This window comes from Schistocerca nitens, chromosome 1 (genome assembly GCF_023898315.1).
Source record: "Schistocerca nitens isolate TAMUIC-IGC-003100 chromosome 1, iqSchNite1.1, whole genome shotgun sequence".
Taxonomy (NCBI): domain Eukaryota; kingdom Metazoa; phylum Arthropoda; class Insecta; order Orthoptera; family Acrididae; genus Schistocerca; species Schistocerca nitens.
The window spans coordinates 1,188,395,603-1,188,421,545 of record NC_064614.1 but is presented as its reverse complement, the minus strand read 5'-3'; positions in this window follow the sequence as shown (position 1 = coordinate 1,188,421,545).

Below are 25,943 nucleotides of genomic sequence, written 5' to 3'. Positions count from 1 at the left end.
GTAGTTAGTAAGAAAACGAGAATCATCCGTTTCAAATGTGGAATATGTGGACAGTTTATTTGTTTATTGCGTTCAATAAATGTTTACATTGATTGTATTTCAACTTCTAAATAATTTTAGTATTTTGAGAAACCAAAATTTCAAGCATAATCCTATATAAATTTGACATTGGGTACACGGAAAGTAAGTATCAGTACCTCGAGAAGCTGTGGAAAGAATATGTGTCTTTTAAAACATAACTTTATTTTTAAATAAATTTTTTGCCTTTATTTTGTTTGCATAACCAATGAATAACAGCTAATATTATTTTTATGATAAAAATGTAATGTTTAAGAAGACGTAAAGTTTATTAAGAACAAGTTTTGTCTGCGAGATATGCGCGACCGCCCTTGTCCGACTAGAAGGCGTGCCTTTCGGAAGATTAATCAAGAAACTAAAACGATTCACTTGTATTCATCATCTTTGCATCACATGTATATTCGAATCAGATAATAAAACCATCAGACGCAGACAGTGAAATACGGTTCACAGGCAAATCGTTACGGTTACGCAGAGGAGCAGTTCATTTTATTTTTCAGTTTCCTCTTTTTTAGGGTACCATACCTCAAACGGTAAAAACGTAACCCTTGTAAGATCACTTTGTTACTGTCCATCTGTCTGTCTGTCTGTCCGACTGTTTAGACCCTTTTTTTTCTCAGTTAGGGGTAGACGTATCAAGTTGAAATTTATGTCACATAACAAGGTATACGGTCCCTTGGTGATGAAAAATATTTGAGATTTTAAATCTTTGCAATCGGAAAATGTGGCATTTATGTCACATATTTTGACACTAGCAAATTCACTCATCAAAACATATACGGTATTATATGTGAATCAACACCGAAATGACTAAATTTATGATAGTCGCTCGCAATTCAGATGAGCATCAAAATGCAGAATTAATGCATAATAATCAACCCATAGACAGGGTGAATAGATTTAACTACTTGGGGACGTGGTCGTGAGAAAATTGGTCACCAGACATGGAAATCAGATGCAGAACAGAGAAGGCCCGCAGTGCATTCACGAAATTTAATAAAGTGTTCTCTAGCACTTACTTTGCTCTTAACCTCAGGGTTATACACTCCTGGAAATTGAAATAAGAACACCGTGAATTCATTGTCCCAGGAAGGGGAAACTTTATTGACGCATTCCTGGGGTCAGATACATCACATGATCACACTGACAGAACCACAGGCACATAGACACAGGCAACAGAGCATGCACAATGTCGGCACTAGTACAGTGTATATCCACCTTTCGCAGCAATGCAGGCTGCTATTCTCCCATGGAGACGATCGTAGAGATGCTGGATGTAGTCCTGTGGAACGGCTTGCCATGCCATTTCCACCTGGCGCCTCAGTTGGACCAGCGTTCGTGCTGGACGTGCAGACCGCGTGAGACGACGCTTCATCCGGTCCCAAACATGCTCAATGGGGGACAGATCCGGAGATCTTGCTGGCCAGGGTAGTTGACTTACACCTTCTAGAGCACGTTGGGTGGCACGGGATACATGCGGACGTGCATTGTCCTGTTGGAACAGCAAGTTCCCTTGCCGGTCTAGGAATGGTAGAACGATGGGTTCGATGACGGTTTGGATGTACCGTGCACTATTCAGTGTCCCCTCGACGATCACCAGTGGTGTACGGCCAGTGTAGGAGATCGCTCCCCACACCATGATGCCGGGTGTTGGCCCTGTGTGCCTCGGTCGTATGCAGTCCTGATTGTGGCGCTCACCTGCACGGCGCCAAACACGCATACGACCATCATTGGCACCAAGGCAGAAGCGACTCTCATCGCTGAAGACGACACGTCTCCATTCGTCCCTCCATTCACGCCTGTCGCGACACCACTGGAGGCGGGCTGCACGATGTTGGGGCGTGAGCGGAAGACGGCCTAACGGTGTGCGGGACCGTAGCCCAGCTTCATGGAGACGGTTGCGAATGGTCCTCGCCGATACCCCAGGAGCAACAGTGTCCCTAATTTGCTGGGAAGTGGCGGTGCGGTCCCCTACGGCACTGCGTAGGATCCTACGGTCTTGGCGTGCATCCGTGCGTCGCTGCGGTCCGGTCCCAGGTCGACGGGCACGTGCACCTTCCGCCGACCACTGGCGACAACATCGATGTACTGTGGAGACCTCACGCCCCACGTGTTGAGCAATTCGGCGGTACGTCCACCCGGCCTCCCGCATGCCCACTATACGCCCTCGCTCAAAGTCCGTCAACTGCACATACGGTTCACGTCCACGCTGTCGCGGCATGCTACCAGTGTTAAAGACTGCGATGGAGCTCCGTATGCCACGGCAAACTGGCTGACACTGACGGCGGCGGTGCACAAATGCTGCGCAGCTAGCGCCATTCGACGGCCAACACCGCGGTTCCTGGTGTGTCCGCTGTGCCGTGCGTGTGATCATTGCTTGTACAGCCCTCTCGCAGTGTCCGGAGCAAGTATGGTGGGTCTGACACACCGGTGTCAATGTGTTCTTTTTTCCATTTCCAGGAGTGTGTTTATGAAGAGCTTTGTGTAGTCAGTGCTTTTGTATGGCGCGGAAAGTTGGACGTTGAAAGTGAACACCGTGAACTAGTTGAAAGCATTAGAGATGTGATTATATCGAAGAATACTTAAAATTCCATGGGCAGCAAGGAAAACAAATGAAGAGATCTTGAGAGTAGTAACATGAGACCGCGAACTGCTAACCACAATGAAACGTAAGTGAGCCGTGTGTGGCTCGCGTTCATGCCATTTGTTCTTTGGCATTTTGTCACAGCGAGTGGCGTCTTCTTTCCTCCTTACTTACTGGCGTAAGGAAGTTCCTGGCTTGCTCCCTTGAGTAGCAGCAGCAGCGCTTATACATACTAGTACTGTCGTACTATCTTTGGTGTGACCGCTAGTATTTCCGGGTGGTGGTGGTGTGTGTGGTAGTGAGTCAGTTGGGACGGAGCAGCGTGGAACTATCCATGGCGCGAGGCCAGCCCGGGACCGCTGGCGGCGTGCATGTGCTATCGGATCGTGAGGCACTAGCTGCGAGAGTGACAAAGTTCGTTACCCACCGAACCTGAATGCTGAAGTTGAGTGATCAGTCAACCTGCTATGAAGCCTCAACTATTGTGACATTCATTTGCTGGTTATTGAGCCCTGGGCCATTGAGGCTAGCAGCAACGTATGATGTGTTGGGGTCGGTGAAATCTTGCAGTCGTCTTCCTATATTGTGATTAATTATTAAACTGACTGTTACTTACCAGTGAAGTGCACCAGCGGTATTTTCTGCCCTGTGGCTGTTAACGTCCCAGTTACCTGCCCTGGTCGTTAGCGCACTTTTCCAGTACTGTGCCATTCCTCGTCATGTTGATGTTGCCCCGCATGGTGTGTAGTTCGACAGCCTTTTAAGTTGTTTGTTTCTTGGTTCATATTTGCCTAGAGTGGTTATTGTTCCCTTGGCTGTTTTTAAACGCCTCGTCCTTGGAAGATATTTTCCATCATTATGCCGTTGGTTGGGTAGAAGGGAATTGGTTAAATTGTTGGTCGGTCCTTGGGCCATCCATCGTTTGGGTAGCCATCCGATTACTTAACTTCAACTCTTGGCTGCCTGTCTCAGCTCACCTTACGTATGAACTACCTTCTCAGGTTTTCAGTTGCATGCTTTTTTTTAAAGGAAAAATGTTTTACGTTATATTTTTAACTGCTTTTGATTTCTACGCCAGTCCTTCAACTGTTCTTGTTTTTGGTGTGGTTTTGGGCCTCCAGCCCAGAAAGCATCTCAAGTTCTTTAACTAGGCCTTCAGCTGTATTGTTTAATTGTGATCTTTTAAAGCAATGTGTAAATGAGTGGTTCTTAGAAAAATAAAGTTGTGTGTTTGATTGTGCAACTCAAAGTAACTGTTTATGGCTTCATCCACAATCATAACCCTGGTTTCAGTAAGGAGACAGCTTACTTAGGCCATGTGATACGAAACGAAAGCTATCACTTTCTTAAACTGGTGAAGACTGAAGGCAAAAGGGGAATTGGTAGGAGAAAAATGTCACGGCTCCGCGACATCTGACAGTGGACAGGAATAAGAAACACTGGCGACTTGATCCAAGCTGTAAGAGATAGAGCAGATTGGGCAAATGTGATCGCAAACATCTGTCAGTTGATATGCAGCAGAAGGAGAAGATCATATGTAAAGTGAAGGTGGAGGGGTGGATAGGAAAGGAAAGCAAAGGGAAGGAACTATTGATGTCAACTTCATCGAGACAGATGCAATCAGTGGCAACGAGTGAAAATGTGAGGTGGAGCGGGATTCGAACTCCGGGATCTCATACTTACTAGATACGTATGTTTACCGCTGCGCCACATGGGACGGAGCATTATCGCAACTGCGCAGACTACCTTGGCACGCCTCGCGGCCGACACATTCCTAACGAGCGCCCCCCATCTGCAGTCCCTGCCCACTTCCTCCATGCTCGCTACTCCGGGATTCCCGCCGGAGGTGGATCCATTGCCCATCTAGGCGAATCAGTTACATGAATGCGTGGTGTCTGTTCTTTCGGAAATCTCCGAAACAACAGACACCATTCATGTAACCTATAGGGTACTTCCAGTTGACCTAGAATCATGAAATTCGGGAAGGAGCATGGTTCCACAATAAAATTAATGCAAGAAAATTGGAAAATTATCTCGGAATTGATCTCGAAAGTAGTGGAATTCCCGGAAATGCTATCCTACCAATATCGATAAATAATTAAGTTTGTACATAACCCTCAGTGCGTGTGTCTTACTCGCACTTGCCGGACTTTTAAGAAAAGTCCCTGTTATTGTGCCGTGTCGGATGGCACTTATTTTCCTAGGCGTTAGAAACGATGGTCATCATTCGATGTGGCAATGGCACCGCCAGGTTGCCACGAGCGGCTCTGGCGCAACTGGAGGAGACAAATGGCTCTAAGCACTATGGGACTTAACATCTGAGGTCATCAGTCCCCTAGACTTAGAACTACTTAAACGTAACTAACCTAAGGACATCACACACATCCATGCCCGAGGCAGGACTCGAACCTGCGACCGTAGCAGCAGCGCGGTTCCGGACTGAAGTGCCTAGAACCGCTCATCCACAGCGGCCGGCAGGAGGAGGCAGAAGGAGTCACTACGGGGTGAAGCAATGTCGAAGGGCCTCAAGGATCTGGTATGTGGGACAATATCCGACGGGACGATGCTCAGCACGGGCGGGGCTGGTGTACGTATAACAACCTGGTGGAGCGCTTGCCATCTTTCCCAGCGAGGTAGCAGAGAAGTGGAGGGGAGACCAACCGCTTCAGCAGATCATAAGGAGCACAACTTGATTGTTTGCCTTTACAGTTAACGGTGGCACACTGGTGGCTGTGTGTGTGTGTGTGTCGTCCGAAGAAACAGGTGCCAAAGCAAGGTTGGCACCTCGTAACGAAACCACCGGTATAGCCCCACGTCCTAGAGCTTCGCTACGCCTTGGGACAGAATCATGATAACTTGGCCAAAGTTTCAAACCTGCACCAATATGGCCAAAAAAAGGTAACTAGTGTTTTTGACCCTGTAAGGTGTCAGGAAAATCCAACACCTTCCATGAAAACCCTGACATGATAAGCAAATCCAGTAGTATTTCCGAATAAATCGTGACATTAAATTAACCAAAGTAATACGAGTAACGAGTGAGCAAATGGAATACACAGACAACACAAGAATGCCTAAATGCATGTCATACCTTCCCACTGTGAGACAGACGCAGTTCCGAGGGGAGAAACGAGAACAGAAGCCGAGAGCAGAACCGTGTTAAGCTGGAAGGCCCTACGATAAGGGACGGACGGACACCCACGTCGCCAGCTAACCGCTAGGACTACACCACCCGCAAGTTTTAGCGTGAGACTTTTTCGCGTCTCTGTTACGTCAGGACCACCCCCCAGCCAATGTTAAAAGCTAGAGCCCTCCAGAATAACAGTATAGATCTTACCATAACACAAAAAGGGCTACACCACCCAGAAGTTTTAGCGTGAGACTTTTTCGCGTCTCTGTTACGTTGCAAACTTTAAATCCCATTGCCCCACCATGAAAAGTGTAACGTTTCTCATTGGATAGACAGAATTTTTGTAGTCGGAGCTTAAGGTTAACATTGAGACCCTGATTGGTCAGATGAAAACACAGCCAGAGAGTTTTCTTAAACCAACTTCGGTAAATTGTAATAAGGAGAAATTAAGGGAGAGTTGCTTTCGAGACGGCAAGCTGGACGGAGCTGTGCTGCCCACCGCCCCCTGAAGAACACCGACAAGGTAATGAACGCACGCGATGCCGCATAACAGCGCATAAAGTTTCACTCAGAACTGCAGAAGTCTCATCTGTTACACCCCCTTTTTGCGTAATACTAGTGTCGATCGTCAATTAAAGCTCATGGTGTTCACATTTGTCACTTGATGTAAAAATCTGAAACGCGATGATTTTTCTGTTATATAGTTACTGAGAAGCCACATCAGCCACTGTAATTTACGACAAGTTAGATAAGTAATTAAAGATAATTGAGGGTCACTGTAGACCATTTTGATAGTTTCCTCTTTTGTGAAACTTAATTTAAACCTAGATTATAGATGTGATATGGCATACGTCATCCTTCAATCCATTGTAGAACTTGGAAACCCATTCAGGGAATATTCGTTCACATTTTTGTTGAACGCAATTGGTTTTTACCATCCTGTATTAAAACATTTCCTTTTATCAATAGTGCAATTTACAAACGATGTTTTGTGAGTAGAATAAAATTTCCAATGGTAAACTTAACTGCTTTTTCGACGTTATTTTACCAGCTAACTAAAAATAGGAAAGCCTTGAAGCCCTTCCACTAAATTTAGTTAGTATTAAGATTCTTTTACAGGGAGTGCAGTGGAGCTGACGCTGAAATCATTAAGTATTTGGTTATATCATCGCTAGTCTCACTGAACTCTTCTGAATTCTACATGTCATGTGTGGTCTGGCGTCTCCTTACCAGCAACAGGTCCCAGGTTCAAACTAGTCAATTCCCTAAAAAACACGCTCAGAGCGTCGTTGCGCGAAAGTGGTAGAGAGACACGATATAGAACAAACAGACACCACGCAGAATGTTAGAAAATGGCGACCCTGCCAGGATGGTAAAATACCATGATTGAAGGTCGACCACATGCCTAACTAGGTTAGAAAAATATCATGTTGAAAAAATTCGCGTGATAAAAAAAATTTTTTTTTGAACGTTATAAATAGTCGAAAACAGCAGCTGTAGCGATAGATAGTAAGAAAGTAATCAATGAAAGTGAGAATTCTAGCAGAGACAATAGCATAATTAAGTTATGAATTTTAATATTGATAGAATTAAGTTTTCTCTCCAATGCAAGCGCACAGGTGGCGGATACATCGTTGACAAGTTGGTTCTGACCCAACAAGTAAGTGAATGGTTTGTCAAGTCGTGTGAACAAAAAGTTTATGAAACGCGTGAAATCGTATGAGCGTATGTTGACGCGAAGTAGGGCGCGTGAATTGCTTTTAAAACAGAAAATAAGGGATTCGGAAAGATTAGCAATGGCAGATTGAGACCTTGACCGAATTAAGGTAGAGACCCACCATGAAAATGGACAGAGAATAGAGGACAGTACAACAGACGATGCAGTATCGCGGGAAATAGGACATATAACGCACCATAACGAGGATAATGTACGTCAAGGCATAGAAAACGTAAGTCAGCATACGACAGAGGAGCAGGAAAGTAGAGAGACAGTCGATGAGGATTCTGACTTGCGTCTTGAATACGTAGAACCAATAGTACAAGTAATCAGAGCTCCCTCACCACAAAGTACAAGGAATGCGAGCAGAAACGTGTCACAGCACAGTTCAATGCAATCGGTTGCGAACCAACAATTGGGCGAAAACACAGAGCGTAGGACGTCGGAAGAAAACGCAATAGGACCCATCAATCTGGCAGAATTATTACAATTAATGACGGAAACCATGACAAGACAAAATAAAGAAATTGCGAACCAAATTAAAATTCAGAATGCAGAAATGACGAAACAAAATGCAGAAACCATGAGACAAATGCGTGCGATTAAAGAACAAAACAAAAAAATTCAGTTACACCTAAGTCAAATTGAAGACGAGGCAAAAGAATCTCGAGAAGTGATAGGAAACTTAATAACAGGTCATAATCAATTGAGAACAGACATTGACAAGGTACAAGTGGACGTACAAACATTGCTTAATGACACTCAGGACGAGATCAAAACATTACGTAACAACACCCAGGGAGAAGTCAAGAAACAGATAAATGGAATTACTAGACAAGCAGCAGGTACAGCGCGTGAAGTTGTTGAAAACAGTGTGTTACACAAACGTATCACAAAAGCAGCGCTGAAAAGATATGATAACCGCATAGTCAAAATAGAAGCGCAAACGAAGCGACAATTTCAGAAATTGCGAACAGAGTTGCTGCAAACCATTGAAGAGCGTAGTGAACAGGATCGAACAAGCACAGAATCTGCAACCACATCCGTATCTGTAACAGCACCGGAAAAACAAGCAATTCACGAAGATATTACGCATTTGCGATTCCAATCACAGGCGGAAAGTAACATACGTGAAATCAGACAGCCTGCACAGCAACAAACACGTTTCGAAATTCTTGATGAACAAACGACATCACAAACATATGCGGAACCACAAATGTATGTTTCAAGACAGTTTGGATTGTGCAATGGAGCAGCAAGGTTAGCCAGACAAGATACCGAACCAATACCTGACAATGGAAAGCCAGGTCGCGAAGAGTACAGTGCAATGCATTCAGCTACACGTTGACAACCGATGGAAGAAAATTATTGCGTACCACTCCAACGATACTGCGCAAGGGTAGGCGAAAGCTACAGTGGACAATATCCAATGGATCTACCACAATCGGAAAGAACGACGGGAGAAATGATCAGAAACAAAATTGGCGAAGAATCGCGAATTTCATATGGAACTATGACGAAGTAGGACAACGATCATTTCCTCACAGTCAGAAAATTTCAACACTTTCAAGAAGGAAACTCATTACATCCACGAACTTTCATTGATCAATTCCGAGTAGGATTACCAGAACACTGGACGCTAGCACACAAATTAGACTTTATATGTGTACACATGTCAGGAACAGTCGCAGAAACCATGCAGAATGTTGCAGCGACATGTCGATCGTACGAAGATTTCAGAGAGAAGTTTCTCTCACGATATTGGTCCAGCGAAGCACAGAACAGAGTGAAGTACGAATTATTACAGAACCCATATTTTGAAAATTTTTCGAATTAATGGCAAAGAAAAATCAATGCTTAGATGTACCATACAGTGACGGAGAGTCGATTAAATTATGCGCGATGAAGCTACCACTGAAATACCAGCAATCATTAGTAGGTCGCGGAAGCAATGACGTCGAAGCATTTAAAGGTATTCTAAGGGAACTAGAGTTCATATTTTCGGAAGATGACGCAAAAAAAAAGACGAAGTGCACGTGAAAACGAAAGCAAAAAGCAGTGGAATCCACAAGACACAGTACGAAGAAACAATAATTACGAACCATGTGATAACTTCGCACCAAGAAACGACAACAGATTTCAATAAAGAACCGATTATGGATTTAGAAGAGAATATGGCAATAACTATAATTCACCCAGGAACGGCAACAACTATTACAGAGGGAATAACGACAACGGGAACGGGTATTGGAGAACCAACAGACCGACAAATTATCAACAAAGAAACCACTAGCAACAAGCTGAACAAGAAAAGAGAATACAGATAGAAGAGGTGGAGGTAAGACCACCAAACCCCGATAAACGTTCGAATTGACAGCTAAGCGCCAATGCCAAAGAGAATGACGCACCGACCCAGGACAATTGCAGCACCTTGAACAGAGAAGTAAAAATCTTATCAGGAGAAGAGAAGAAGGAAGAAACAAATCCGCAGGGACCAGATGAAAACGAAGACAAGAAAATAACAATATTGTGTTGGGACGAAATTAATTGGGAGAATACTGACGAGGAAGATGAATTACCAGAGGCATGCACAACGAATGTAGGAGGAAAGGACGAAGTAATGAGTACTGCAGAGCTATTTGAGATGGAAACCAGGGAAAGCGAATTCAATGAGAATAATGTGCAGTCGACAGAAGTTGAAAATAAGTTACGAGTTGGCACACAACCCAACGTATATAATGAAGGAAGTTATGAAGCGATAATTAGAGCATTTAGATGCGATTATGTGGAAGTAGCGACGAAGAAGGAGAAGATAGACGAGGACGAGGAAAAAGTAGAGGATGTTGAAGAAAGCGTAAATGAAGGAAGAAATAGAGAAGAGGAAATAAAAGAGAGAGAAGTAGCAGTCGAAGCTTATCCTGCAGAATGTTCGAATTCACAAGGAAAATTCCTAAAAAGACTCATGTATGATTCAGTGGAGGATTCGTTGATGCAAGAAGAAGAAGAACAGAACCAACCCTTTCAAATTCAACCAATTGTGAAGGTCATGGTAAAGCATATCCCAGTCGATATTGTAATTGATAGCGAAAGTAAACTGACTGCGATCTCAGAAAATTTATTCATGTAGTGTAATGCCAATGAGGAACTGCCAGTTCTGAAAACACATAAGATTAAAGTAAGAGGTCCTATTAGAAACAATGCTGCGGAAGTTACGAGACAAACAAGGTTAACTCTTCCGTGTCAAGGTCAAAAGATCGAAGCCAACTTCGTGATTATACCTAAACTAACTGTAGGTTTGATTATAGGTGCAGATTTTTTAAATGAGAGACGAGCGATAATAGATATGAGGAAAGGTAGCGTAACATTCGGGAATGTCACACTTCTCTTTGAGCAAAAGCTAAAATTAGAAGAAATACCAGTTATAAAGAAACAATTAAGAATGATGCGAGATAAAGAGGATGAAGAATTAGAATGGTATGCACAAAAGGGGGAATCGCCTCAACTCATGTTAGAAGTCCATAAAGAAATCGACGAAAAATTGCAAGAAGTTCAAGGTATTTTGGAACACAGTAAAAGAGAATTAGAGGGTATTTTACGAGATAAAGCAGAGGTATTTTTACCTAAGACTGGGAGTATTAAACACTTTCAGTACAAGTTTGAAGATTAAGTTTATTACTGGTAAATAATCAGCACAATATTTCAAGATTATGTTGCAGATAAGATCGTCAGGAGAAAGAAGAATGAAGAGAGAGGAAGGTGGGAAAAAGAAAGTAGTTTCAATAAAAACAAAAACAAAAATAACACCAATAGTACCATAGATTAAGGTGAAGGGATAAAACATAGATAGTCTAACAGCATGAAATACTAAAATGCTATACATCACGACACTACACAAAAAATAAAAAAACGAATTTGAGGATTTTTGTAGAAGTTAAGACTCAAAATATCTTAGAATTGTAACATGGAGAGGGCGCCGAAATTTGTAAAGCTTTTTAAGAAGGCGTAAAACAATGTAGGTACTAGACATATGTTAGATGATTATAAGTAAAACTTTTTGTAAGAACCATTGTAAAAACTCCAGCAAGGACGAGATGCAACGACCCACAAGTTGCAACGCAAGAAGTATCAAGAAAGAAAATGACGTAATTAGCAAGACACGATTCCTACAAGGCAGAAGCGTCGAGAGAAGGGAAAGGACAGCGAGACCAACAGAGGGACCTTCTTGTAGCGAAAGGGGGCAGTAAATAAATCTGCTACCAAGCAGAACCACAGAGTGCCGGAGCCCTGCAGAGACACGATGGGATGCCGAACACCGGAAGGGTCTCCGAGTGCCCCGACTCGGCGGAGCGAGCAAAAAACGGCCTGACGAGAAGACGGCTTGGGCAAGCCACCACTGGCAAAAAATTTGTGTAAAAGTCATACTACCGCTATTAAACAGTACGCTGATGCACGAAACTGAAGAAAACGTCCACAAAGTAGAAATGACATGTCAAAACCATTTATCAAACTGTTACTAGGAGGATAACTTCAAAGCGACTAGTTATCAATAAATATTTCCATATCCTGCCCAGAGAAGAACCAAGAAGCAAGTAAGAAGCAGAGAAAAAGCAGGAAGAACAGAAGTTGAAGATTCGTAAGATTGAGACCAAGAAAGAAGGTGGGTGAAGAATAGACGACATACCTTCCCAAATCCCTATCCTATTGTAAACTAGTCGTCTGCGAAGTATTACAACGAAAAACAACCGCTTTCAGCAACACATAACGATGACTTTCACGCATACAAAGCCAGTAAACCATGAGATTCTGCACTCACAGCTTCATTCCATTATGGGACCTCCACAACAGCAACACACACTTGAAAAGCCAACAAGGAACGACGAACGAAGCTGTACATCAAATACTTGCCCACATCAATCTCGCTCAAGTCCATCACCTTCGTGCAAAAAACATTCGTCAACCTCATGCTTAAACATTCATAGGATTGTGTGAATGTGTGAAATCAAATTATGTGATATAGGAATTGTGCAAAAGAAATGTGTGAAAAACTAAATAAGTTAAGCACACCAGACAGCTAATAAACTACAAAATAACAGTCATTGAGTATGGACTTAAGTAAAAAATAGACTATCGATAAAAATAAGTCATTAGTTCTGAAATGGACAGTATATAAGGAACAAAAGTAAGGCATAATAAACACTAAAACTATATGCCACTTATTTTCTCCTCATAAAAATAATAGAATAAATATATTTTACTTATTTTCTCCTTATAAAAACAAAGAATAAAAATTGTCTTGTTGGATGTTTTCCCTTTTTTTAACATTTGTACCATTTGTTGGGATAATATCTCAATCTTATGTATGTATATTTCTTTGTCAAAGCAATTATTGGAAATGATTCTTATTTGTTAGTGTAACAATGTTGAAATGAGTGTCTAGAAACAAAAACATTTTACTTGTACATGATATTTAGAAAATGTGTTAGGAATAGATTTTACGTAATTACTACATTTATAAAAAAAATATTTCTAAGAAAATCGATGTGAAAGACTCCTCACTTTCGATAGCAAACTTCTTAAAAAACAAACTTCACACTTAAATAAAGTAAGAAAATAATTAAAAATTAATAATAGCATAAAAATATACTTTTCTTGTCATTTTTTAGAATAATGTGGAAGAATATAAAAATATAAATTAGGAATACAAACTAGCATAAAACCAGAATAACATGGCTGAACAGTAAGCAACAAAATTTAGATAATGGAATAATTTTTGACTGGCTTGGACAACGATTCAATCATTGCCTAACTTCAGTACAAAAATTAGGTTCGAAGGGTGGTGATATGTAAGGTGTCAGGCAAATCCAACACCTTCCATGAAAACCCTGACATGATAAGCAAATCCAGTAGTATTTCCGAATAAATCGTGACATTAAATTAACCAAAGTAATACGAGTAACGAGTGAGCAAATGGAATACACAGACAACACAAGAATGCCTAAATGCATGTCATACCTTCCCACTGTGAGACAGACGCAGTTCCGAGGGGAGAAACGAGAACAGAAGCCGAGAGCAGAACCGTGTTAAGCTGGAAGGCCCTACGATAAGGGACGGATGGACACCCACGTCGCCAGCTAACCGCTAGGACCACACCACCCGCAAGTTTTAGCGTGAGAATTTTTCGCGTCTCTGTTACGTCAGGACCACCCCCCAGCCAGTGTTAAAAGCTAGAGCCCTCCAGAATAACAATATAGATCTTACGATAACACAAAAAGGGCTACACCACCCAGAAGTTTTAGTGTGAGACTTTTTCGCGTCTCTGTTACGTTAGGACCACCCCCCAGCCCATGTTAAAAGATAGAGCCCTCCAGAAAAAACAGTATCGATCTTACGATAACACTAAAGGACCACACCAGCTGCAAGTTTTAGCGTGAGACTTTTTCGCGTCTCTGTTACGTTGCAAACTTTAAAAAACATTGCCCCACCACGAAAAGCATAACGTTTCTCATTGGATAGACAGAATTTTTGTAGGCGGAGCTTAAGGTTAACATTGAGACCCTGATTGGTCAGATGAAAACACAGCCAGATAGTTTTTTTAAACCAACTTCGGTAAATTGTAGTAAGGAGATGTTAAGGGAGAGATGCTTTGGTGACGGCGAGCTGGACGGAGCTGTGCTGTCCGCTGCCCCCTGACGAACACCGACAAGGTAATGAATGCACGCGATGCCCCATAACAGCGCATAAAGCTTCACTCAGAACTGCAGAAGTCTCATCTGTTACACCCCCTTTTTGCGTAATACTAATGTCGATCGTCAATTAAAGCTCATGGTGTTCACATTTGCCACTTGAAGTTCAAATGGCCCTGAGCACTATGCGACTCAACTTCTAAGGTCATCAGTCGCCTAGAACTTAGAACTAATTAAACCTAACTAACCTAAGGACGTCACACACATCCATGCCCGAGGCAGGATTCGAACCTGCGACCGTAGCGGTCGCATGGTTCCGGACCGTAGCGCCCAGAACCACCCGGCCACTCCGGCCGGCCGCCACTTGAAGTAAAAATCTGAAACGCAATGATTTTTCTGTTATATAGTTAATGAGAAGCCACATCAGCCACTGTAATTTACGACAAGTTATGTGTATGTGAAATATTATGGGACTTAACTGCTAAGGTCATCAGTCCCTAAGCTTACACACTACTTAACCTAAATTATCCTAAGGACAAACACACACACCCATGCCCGAGGGAGGACTCGAACCTCCGCGGGGACCAGCCGCACAGTCCACAACTGCAGCGCCCTAGACCGCTCGGCTAATCCCACGCGGCCTTACGACGAGTTAGATAAGTAATTAAAGATAATTGAGGGTCACTGTAGACCATTTTGATAGTTTCCTCTTTTGTGAAACTTAATTTAAACCTAGATTATAGATGTGATATGGCATACGTCATTCTTCGATCCATTGTAGAACTTGGAAACCCATTCAGGGAATATTCGTTCACATTTTTGTTGAACGCAGTTGGTTTTTACCATCCTGTATTAAAACATTTCCTTTTATCAATAGTGCAATTTATAAACGATGTTTTGTGAGTAGAATAAAATTTCCAATGGTAAACTTAACTGCTTTTTCGACGTTATTTTACCAGCTAACTAAAAATAGGAAAGCCTTGAAGCCCTTCCACTAAATTTAGTTAGTATTAAGATTCTTTTACAGGGAGTGCAGTGGAGCTGACGCTGAAATCATTAAGTATTTGGTTATATCATCGCTAGTCTCACTGAACTCTTCTGAATTCTACATGTGATATGTGGTTTGGCGTCTCCTTACCAGCAACAGGTCCCAGGTTCAAACTAGTCAATTCCCTAAAAACACGCTCAGAGCGTCGTTGCGCAAAAGTGGTAGGGAGACACGATATAGAACAAACAGATACCACGCAGAATCTTAGAACCCATCTGATAACGATTATTGTATCAAAATTGAAAAATTCAGAATGGCGGATGCAGTAAGCGAGAAGATTCTGGGAAAAATTAATGAAGTGGAAAAAATATTTTCGGTGAACATTTATAATTTTAATGGTAAACTTTATGACAAAACTGCCCCTATCTTTATTACATAAAATATATATTAGTAACAAATATTGAAAATTTAATAAGTCTTTAATCTCCTCCCTCTTGTGCTTCTTGTTCTTAACCTTCATTTCCTTCTTCAGCTTCTTCTTTACGGACATTTGCATTCTCTTCCTTATCCTCGGCATCTAATTCCTCAATTCCTTGTAATACCCTGCAGCAGGCACCAAGAGGGCAGCAGCTTCCGATCACAAAGGGAATAATGGAATTTTGTTACTGTCGCTTAAAAATGGCTCAAAACCGGAGTTGCTGTTAGTAGTGAAAGGTGGCTACACTGAGTCACAGCGCCAGAGATTGCGCCAAAGGTTATTATTCCGCCGCCTCCACTGGGCACAGTAGTAGTTCAGAGGATTTCGAGTGCAGTCGTTCTGTTGGGCGAGAGAGGAGACGATCTGAGTGTTGGCTGAAATGTTGTACTGTTTGGTTGGTGTAATGTATACATGGAAAAAAAATGCAATTGTCAGAATATATTTGAGAAAGGAGGTAGACTTTTGATTTATGATGCTGGTGTAACGGAATATTTTCGTCAATATATAATGAGGTAAAAAGGCATTACAGTTATCTTAAATAACAATCTCTCTTGCTCACAGGTACAGTCAACAAAGCATCTGGCTCGTGTTTATTTATTAGACTTGTAATTCTGGTTTCTATGTGAAATTATAGTATTTCTGGTTTTTCAATTAGTTCAATGTAAACGGTGTTTAAAATATTTTGTCGTATTGAGATAGAACCGCGTCAGATACATGTACGTTGAGTCACACTACCACACACAGAACAGTTACACTTGTGCTTTGTTGTTTCGTAGCTTTTATAGTTGCAGGGGACTTAATTAATCAATTATGTGAATGGAAATTCCTTCTCATTCTTTATTTTTATTTTATGCAGTCAGATTGCGTGCTAATAATAGTCAGGGCCAACCGGTTACGAGACTTCGTAACCGGTCACACAGCTAGTAAAATTATTGCATTTATTCATTAATATTAGTTAATTTTAATTAAGCCCCTTGCAGTAGCTGCGTTTTAAGGTTGATTCGCGAAGGTGAAAATACATACTTAAGGTCGGAATGAAAAGTAAGGCGGAGTATAGTGGAATCTGAACCTTATCTCTTTTTTTCCCCTTAAGCTGTACAAATTTTTTGCTTGTATTCCGGTAAGAAGTCAGTTAACAAAAACCAGTTAATGATTAAATAACGAAATAAGTGTTCGTAAGAAGTACATACCTTCTGGAATAAGCTTAAATTAAAAAAAATCATTGAATAACAATGTTTCATCCGAACGACGGAGTACTTCTCCTGCTTGGTTAACTCGTCGCGGGGCTCCCAAGTGAATGCTGCGTTGGACTTCTATCTTGGAAGAATCAGCTGGTCGCTTCTAATACCAGGTTTTAACAATCGCATAATTGCTCTAGCCAACCTACTGTACGAAACTTCTTAACTCCGAACCTTTTTTTTTTTTTATGGCAACTGTTTCGGGATTCTGACTCAATGTGCGCTGCTGCAATCGATGGTCTACTTACGGCTGAGCAGAGGAACGCTCGACCCAGCATCGTCTTAGATGGGCCACCAGTGTATTAATTGTCTTAGGCAGAAGGTGATGTGAACATTGTCAGTTATTCTTTAAGTGATGAGTTTTGTAAATTTGTCTGTATCAAATGATACAATATGTGATCACAAGTATCCGCATACGTGGCTGAAAATTACTTAGAAGTTCGTGGTGCCCTCCATCGGTAATGCTGCAATTCCATTGGTGTAGGCCCACCCTTAGCCTTAATGACAGCTTCCACTCTCGCAGGCATACGTTCAATCACGTGCTGGAAGGTTTCTTGGGGAATGGCAGCCCATTCTTCACGGAGTGCTGCACTGTGAACAGGTATCGATGTCGGTCGGTGTGACCTGGCACGAAGTCGACGTTCCAAAACATCCCCTGAGGTGTTCTGTAGGTTTCAGGTCAGGACTCTGTTCAGGCCTGTACGTTACAGGGATGTTATTGTCGTGTAACCACTCCGCCACAGGCCGTGCATTGTGAACTGGTGGTCAATCGTGTTGAAAGATTCAATCGCCATCCCCGAACTGCTCTTCAACAGTGGGAAGCAAGAAGGTGCTTAAAACATCAATGTAGGCCTCTGCTGTGATAGTGCCACGCAAAACAAGGGGTGCAGCCCCCCCCCCCCCCCCATGAAAAACATGACCACATCATAACACCACCGCTTCCGAATTTTACTGTTGGCACTACACGCGCTGGCAAATGACGTTCACCGGGCATTCGCCATACCCACACCCTGCCATCTGATCACCACATTGTGTACCGTGATTCGTCACTCCACACAACGTTAATCCAATGTTTACGTTCCTTACACCAAGAGAGGCGTGGTTTGGCAGTTACTGGCTTGATGTGTGGCTTATGAACAATGAACAGCCGCTCGATCATGAACAAGTTTTCTCACCTCCCGCCTTACAGTCATAGTACTTGCAGTGGATACTGATGCAGTTTGGAATTCCTGTGTGATGGCCTGGACAGTTGTCTGCCCATTACACATTACGACCCCATTCAATTGTCGGCGGTCTCTGTCCGACAGCTGAAGAGGGTCGTAATGTGTGCAGATGTGAACAGACGAGATCGACCTGTACGTTTTTGTGCAGTACGTTTCCCTTCACGTTTCCACTTCACTATCACATCCGAAACTGTAGACGTAGGGATGTTTAAGAATGTGAAATCTCACGCACAGACGTATGACACAAGTGACACTCAATCACCTGACCACGTTCGAAGTCCGTGAGTTCCGCGGAGCGCCCCATTCTATTCTCTCACGATGTTTGATGATTACTGAGGTCGCTGATGTGGAGCACCTGGCTTTAGGTAGTAGCACAAGGGACCTAATATGAAAAACGTGTGTTTTTGGGGGTGTTCCGATACTTTTGATCACATAGTGTACTTTAATATTCAGAAGCAGTTGCAAATACTCTGAACATTCTTGTGGAAAACGAATTGGACAACGTTAATTAAATCTTCATGTCTATGTTGCAATAAAGTGAATTAATATTTTGCATGGTACAGTTCTGTTCATCTTCCACCCACAGTATACCAAAGAACCCACCCTTGCGCCGGCGAGTGCGAACGGGCAGTAAGTGTAGACACTTGCGAATAACGTCCTGGGCAAAAGCTCGCGAGTGCTGAGGAACCTACGTCGGTAGGTACAAGTGATTAAGCAAATTTTATAAATATTTATTGTTTGAGAACGGATCATGAAAGTGCTATTTACAGTAAGTAAAGGAAGATTACTTGATGTGCTGGAGGAAATGAAAATCTTTAGTAACAAAGCGTGCTCTCTGGAACAGATTTTTGAATGAACTGTCTAATCGGAACGAGTATTTTATTATTCTTTGATGAGATGCTGTAGAGGTCTCATACTTTGACTTGTGTGTTAAAATGTGGTGGAATGATGTGCAGAAAAGAAACGTGATTCTGACACTGAATGCCTTGCATGAAGACGGGAAGACGGCGAGACTGCTTCGACAAGGTCCCTCCTGCAGTCACTCTTCATCGGCGAATCGGTGACTGACAGTAACGACAAGACACAGTGCTCCAGAACGAAGCGACCTCCGACATCTTAAATGTAGCCACTGGTATTGTAACATTCCTTCTCTGCTCGCTATGTTTTGCATTTTATTAAAATTGGTAAATGCACTTTCTGACTGTACAACGTCCTTTTATGTACCTTACTTTTAAGCCGCGCGGTATGAGGCGTCTTGTCACGGTTCGCACGGCTGCTCCCGTTGGAGGTTCGAGTCCTCCCTCGGACATAAGTGCGTGTGCTACCCTTAGCGTAAGTTAGTTTAAATTAGATGAAGTAGTGCGTAAGCTTAGGGACTGATGACCTCAGCAGTTTGGTCCCATAACGCCTTACCACAAAATTCAAATTTCCTTGCATTTTATTTGTTAAATTACTAAGGTTGGTTGGTTTATTCGGATTGCATTGTTGCTGGCTGGTTGGTTGGGTTGGGTTGTTTGGGGAAGGAGACCAGATAGCGAGGTCATCGGTCTCATTGGATTAGGGAAGGACGGGGAAGGAAGTCGGCCGTGCCCTTTCAAAGGCGCCATCCCGGCATTTGCCTGGAGCGATTTAGGGAAATCACGGAAAACCTAAATCAGGATGGCCGGAAGCGGGATTGAACCGTCGTCCTCCCGAATGCGAGTCCAGTGTCTAACCACTGCGCCACCTCGCTCGGTGTTAAATTACTAAGGATCACATACCATTGTACGTATATTAACTAGGTAGAGCTTTTCATGAACAATATTTTTCTGTCTATTTTAGATCTGAAGAAGATAGCTAGCGCAATCGAAACCAGACATATCATTTTATAAACTCCTGAGCTAGACAAATAAAGATTGTATTATATACTGAGTTCACCTTTCCATATTTCTGATCATGTCAGGCCTTATAAAATTTATTGTTTTTTTTTGCGACGACTGTCAATACATTGTTTGTCAGTGAGGTTTATGCAGGCATTAGTGTAGGTAGCTTTCCAGTGTTGGCAGATGCTGTCGTAGTTGTTGGTCGTTGATTGTCTTTTGCGATACAGAGAATTATATTGTTTTACTACAAATGGTTTCAGTTTTGTTACTTAAAATTGGTTCTCCAAATGTTTGTTTTTTCTCACTACCACAGTGAGTTAGATATTGCCAGTGATTTTCAGAACTGATTCTGTTTTAATTTCTTGTGTGTTAACCTAAGAGTCCTGTGCACTAAAATTAGTTTTATATCGCCTTATACGAATGAATATTGTCATCAGAGGTGCCCATACCTGGCGGCAAGGAGGGCCACGCCCTCCCTCCCCTAGCTCAGACAAAGAAAAAATGTGTAGTCAGATGTTTTTCTGTCAAGAAAATGATTTAAAAGTCGGAGATACGCAGATTTTTAACGGAGTCGGAACTGGAGCTTTTTCATGGCTAGTTACAAGTCATAATTCGTCTTCCATATTCCCAGCTTAACATATAGGCGCCCCTTCTTTGTCATTCATGTAACTGGATAAATATTTATGCAGACATTAGTGTAGGTAGCTTTCCAGTGTTGGCAGATGCTGTCGTAGTTGTTGGTCGTTGATAATTTTAGTGGAGAAACCTGTAGTTACAGGTTATAGCTTTGATCATACGTATCATATGACCTATAAGTTTTCAGTTATCTAGTATAATGAGGGTATCGTGGCACTTGTTTTAGGCTAGTTACGCAGTGTAGGGCCATATTGAAATTGTTCTATATTTTATCTTCATCTTTTTTAGTTGAGAAGATTTTGTGTTTGAATATTCTAACTCTGATTGTCTTTTGCGATACAGAAAATTATATTGTTTTACTACAAATGGTTTCTGTTTTGTTACTTAAAATTTCTTCATGTTAATTAAAGTATCGTTAAATTGAGCCTTTTGTTAGTTAAAATTACTTCAAATTAAATAAATTATCGTTAAACTGAGCCTCATATCTGCACAATCCCCAGTCTGAACCCCACTCCGCGTATATATTGCTACACATAATTAACTACTAAAATGGAGAGGTAGAGAGGTAGAGAGAGAGAGAGAGAGAGAGAGAGAGAGAGAGAAATGGTTAACGTCGGTGCTATTGGTGCAGAAGGACTCGGTTCGATTCCAGTAACCTCCTCAGATTTTTTATTAAGGCAGGAAGGTCTGGCCTCGTGAGGCCAAGTGAGGAGCTGCTTGAATAAAGAAGCAGCGGCATCATAAGGATTCATCTGCTGGCAACAACGGCCGGGTGGTTTGGTGACAAGCTGATCACAAGTCCTATGATCATAGATCACTCATCGCGCTTCCTTTCTGCAGCAGTCAGCCTGTCGCAACAGGCCTAATCCATGACTGGTGGTGGTTGTGAGATAATTTACTCACTCCTTTATTATTGTTCTTTCCATTCGCACCCCCCAGGGGTAGAGAGTGCTGTTTATGACGCGACACATCACAGAGCTCTGTTTTTTCCAACTAAAAACCAGACAATGCCATAGAGCTGCAAGGGCACTCCCATTTGGGTATGAATGGGAGGGGATATCCTGCTCAATTTGCCTTAGTTACAAAAAAAAAAAAATCCCGAAAACAATGGGCAGCAATGCAGGACTGCAAATCTTTTTGAAATCATTCACTATTTACTCGCGTTCTGGTTTTATGCGTTTATTCTATGCAGCGTTACTAACACGGAAAAATCAATCCGTTAAACAATCTAAAATTCCTCTAAAATCAGCTAAATGCTTACTATTGTTACTGATATCTAACAGATAAATTTTCTTGTCATTTTCGTTGCATATTATTATTAACACTATTACTACTACTTCTGAAGGAAGTTTACTAACTTTAGATTCCACTCACCACATTAATGTAGATCAAGCCACAGTACAGGGTGATTAAAAAAGAATGATCCGATTTTAAAAAATCCTAACTAGGCCTATTATGTTATTTGAGATGTGCGCGAACAACGTACTGTTGGAAAGAGCAAACGCTCAAGTTTCACGTGGTTCCCGGTAGGTAACAGCAGTGTGCACCCTCTTCAGTTCTAGTAAAAATGGTGTCGGGACAACAAAAAGCGTTTTGTGTTCTACATTTTGCGCATTACGGGTCAGTGATAACTGTTCAACGTGACTTTCGTAGTAGGTATGGTGTGGATCCTTCTACAGCACAGCATTAGACGATGGCATCAACAATTCCGAGATACAGATTATTTGTGTAAAGGCAAATCGCCGGGCCGTCCCCGATGGTCTGACACGGATGTCAAACGCATCCGCCATAGTTTGACAAGGAGTCCGCAGGAATCCGTTCGCCGTACAGCTCGATAGCTCGACATGCCCCCCCCTCTACCGATGTCCGTGTGGCGTGTGTTCCATGAATGAACTGAGACATCGCTTAACAGCAGCTGTGAAAGCTGTAACTGACGATATGCTCGCTGCAGTGTGGGAACAATTTGAACACCGCATTGACGATGCCGTGCATCTCAACGGGGGCATATTGAACACCTATTAAAATGTATGAAAAAAAACTTTTCGAGTTTCCCGTTCATTAAAAAACAAAATTCATTGTACATGTTTATTAGTTTCAGAAATATAGAGTGTCAAATCGGATAATTCTTTTTGATACACCGTGTATTTCATTTTCCTCTTCATTCTGTAATAGGGTGTCTTGCGTGTCCACTGACGGGTGAAGAAATACACGACGGGAAAAAAATCGCAACATCAAGAAGGAGTAGTGATACATGAACGAAAGTTGGTAGGCGTGTTTCTAAGCAAGTCAGGTTTGCTTTAAATACATGCTGTAAGGATCGTGGTCCTTAGTTACCTCTGAGATTGGACTTCGTGTGTTCATGTTGGTAAAAATGCCTTTTAGACAACAAAGGTGCCGTTATCAGTACCTCACCGAGTCTGAAACAGGTCGTGTAATAGGAGTACGATAAGTTGGATGTTCCTTCTGCGATATTGCAGAAAGACTTGGCAGGAATGTAGCCACTGTACGTGATTGCTGGCAGCGGTGATCACGAGAATTTACGGTGGCTCCGAACGGCAACGTGGCACTACCGAGAGGAAAGACCATCTTTTCTCGTCTTATCGTTCTGGCGCTTCGTGTGTACACTACTGACCATTAAAATTGCTACACCACGAAGATGACGTGCTACAGATGCGAAATTTAACCGACAGGAAGAAGATGCTGTGATATGCAAATGATTAGCTTTTCAGAGCGTTCACACAAGGTTGGCGCCGGTGGCGACACATACAACGTGCTGACATGAGGAAAGTTTCCAACCGATTTTTCATACACAAGCATCTGACCGGCGTTGCCTGGTGAAACGTTGTTGTGATGCCTCGTGTAAGGAGGAGAAATGCGTACCATCACGTTTCCGACTTTGATAAAGGTCGGATTGTAGCCTATCGCGAATGCGGTTTATCGTTTCGCGACATTGCTGCTCGCGTTGGTCGAGATCCAATGACTGTTAGCAGAATATCGAATCGGTGGGTTCAAGAGGGTAATACGGAACGCTGTGCTGGATCCCAACGGCCTCGTATCATTAGCAGTCGAAATGACAGGCATTTTATTCGCATGGCTGTAACGGATCGTGCAGCCACGTCTCGATCCCTGAGTCAACAGGTGGGGACGTTTCCAAGACAACAACCATCTGCACGAACAGTTCGACGACGTTTGCAGCAGCATGGACTATCAGCTCGGAGACATGGCTGCTGTTACCCTTGGCGCTGCATCACAGACAGGAGCGCCTGCGATGGTGTACTGAACGACGAACCTGGGTGCACGAATGGCAAAACGTCACTTTTTCGGATGGAATCAAGTTCTGTTTACAGCATCATGATGGTCGCATCCGTGTTTGGCGCCATCGCGGTGAACGCACATTGGAAGCGTGTGTTCGTCATCGCCATACTGGCGTATCACCCGGCGTGATGGTATGGGGTGCCATTGGTTACACGTCTCGGCCACCTCTTGTTCGCATTGACGGCACTTTGAACAGTGGACGTTACATTTCAGATGTGTTACGACCCGTGGCTCCACCCTTCATTCTATCGCTACGAAACCCTACATTTCAGCAAGATAATGCACGACCGCATGTTGCAGGTCTTGGACGGGCCCTTCTGGATACAGAGAATGTTCGACTGCTGCCCTGGCGAGCACGTTCTCCAGATCTCTCACCAATAGAAAACGTCTGGTCAATGGTGACCGAGCAACTGGCTCGTTACAATACGCCAGTCACTACTCTTGATGAACTGTGGTATCGTGTCGAAGCTGCATGGGCAGCTGTACCTGTAGACGCCCACCAAGCTCTGTTTGACTCAGTGCCCAGGCGCATCAAGGCAGTTATTACGGCCAGAGGTGGTTGTTCTGAGGATCTATGCACCCAAGTTGAGTGAAAATGTAATCACATGTCAGTTCTAGTATAATATATTTGTCCAATGAATACCCGTTTATCATCTGCATTTCTTCTTGGTGTAGCAATTTTAATGGCCAGTAGTGTATCTGAAGCAGCAATCTGAGCAGCAGTTGGCACCTCAGTGATACAACGAACAGTAATAAATCTTATTTCAAAGACAACTCCGAGCCAGATGCCCTGTAGCGTACATTCGACAGACCAGAACCACCGCCATTTGCGACTTCAGTGGGTTCAAGCGTGAGCTCATTAAAGGGTAGGGAGGGCGTCTGTTGTGTTTTCCGATGAAAGCTGATTCTGCGTCGGTGACAGTGATGTCATAGTGTTGATTAGATGAGGGGGGGGGGGAGGCAAATGAGAACCTGCAACCTACCTGTCTGCGTGCTAGATACAATGGATCTACACTTTGTGCGGGGTAAGATTTCGTATGGCAGCAGGAACACGCACATGGAGACTGCAAATTTGTACTTGAGACTCGTAATTCGACCTGTTGTGGTGCCATTCATGAACAGCGTTGCACACGGTGTTTTCCAACAGGATACCGCTCGCTAACATGCCGCTGTTGTAACCCATCACGCTCTACAGTGTGTCGACATGTTGCCTTGGCCTGCTAGATGACCAGATCTGTCTCCAGTCAAGCACATATGGTACATCATCTGATGACAACATCGTCATCTACAAATAGCATTAACCAACCTTGTATTGTCCGATCAGCTGCAACGAGCACGAAACTACATCCCACAAACTGACGTCCGGCACATGTACATCACAATGCATGTACGTTTGCATGCTTGCGTTCAACATTCTGGCGACTGCAGATTATTAATGTACCAGCTTATCCCACGCTTTCATTAATCTGTGCAGTGTTAAGCTTTGCAGTATGTTACTTAGACAACTCTATTCCCGAGATTTATTATTTTTTGGTATTGCGATTTTTTCCGTAGTGTTTCTGTGGCGCACGCCCTCATGGTGACGATTTCCCCGCCGGCTCGTAATCGAGTCAGCACTTAGCAACACGATTAAGACCAGTTCTTATAGTAATAATGGCGTTCACTATAATAGTAGTTAGCCTGTTCCGATGAGACGTTGTTATCAAATTTAGGTGGCTAAAGGCCCTTTGCACCTCTGCATTGGACCATGGTAAAACCAATAGCATGATAGCCATCCATGTATGAAAGTTCTTGGAAAGGTTTTAAGCCACTGGTATCTCCGTATGACCTAGTTTCATTCCAGAACGCCGCAGCTTTGTTTATATCTTTCCATTGGACAGAAGTGAGCTTCGACCACTGAAAATCTTATTTGGTTACAGTACTGTCTGACAAGCCCAATTCCTTAGCCAGGGATGCTGTTGGTTCTTTTATCACTCGCAAGTATTCCCTTGGAACAATTAAGGATACGCTTTAC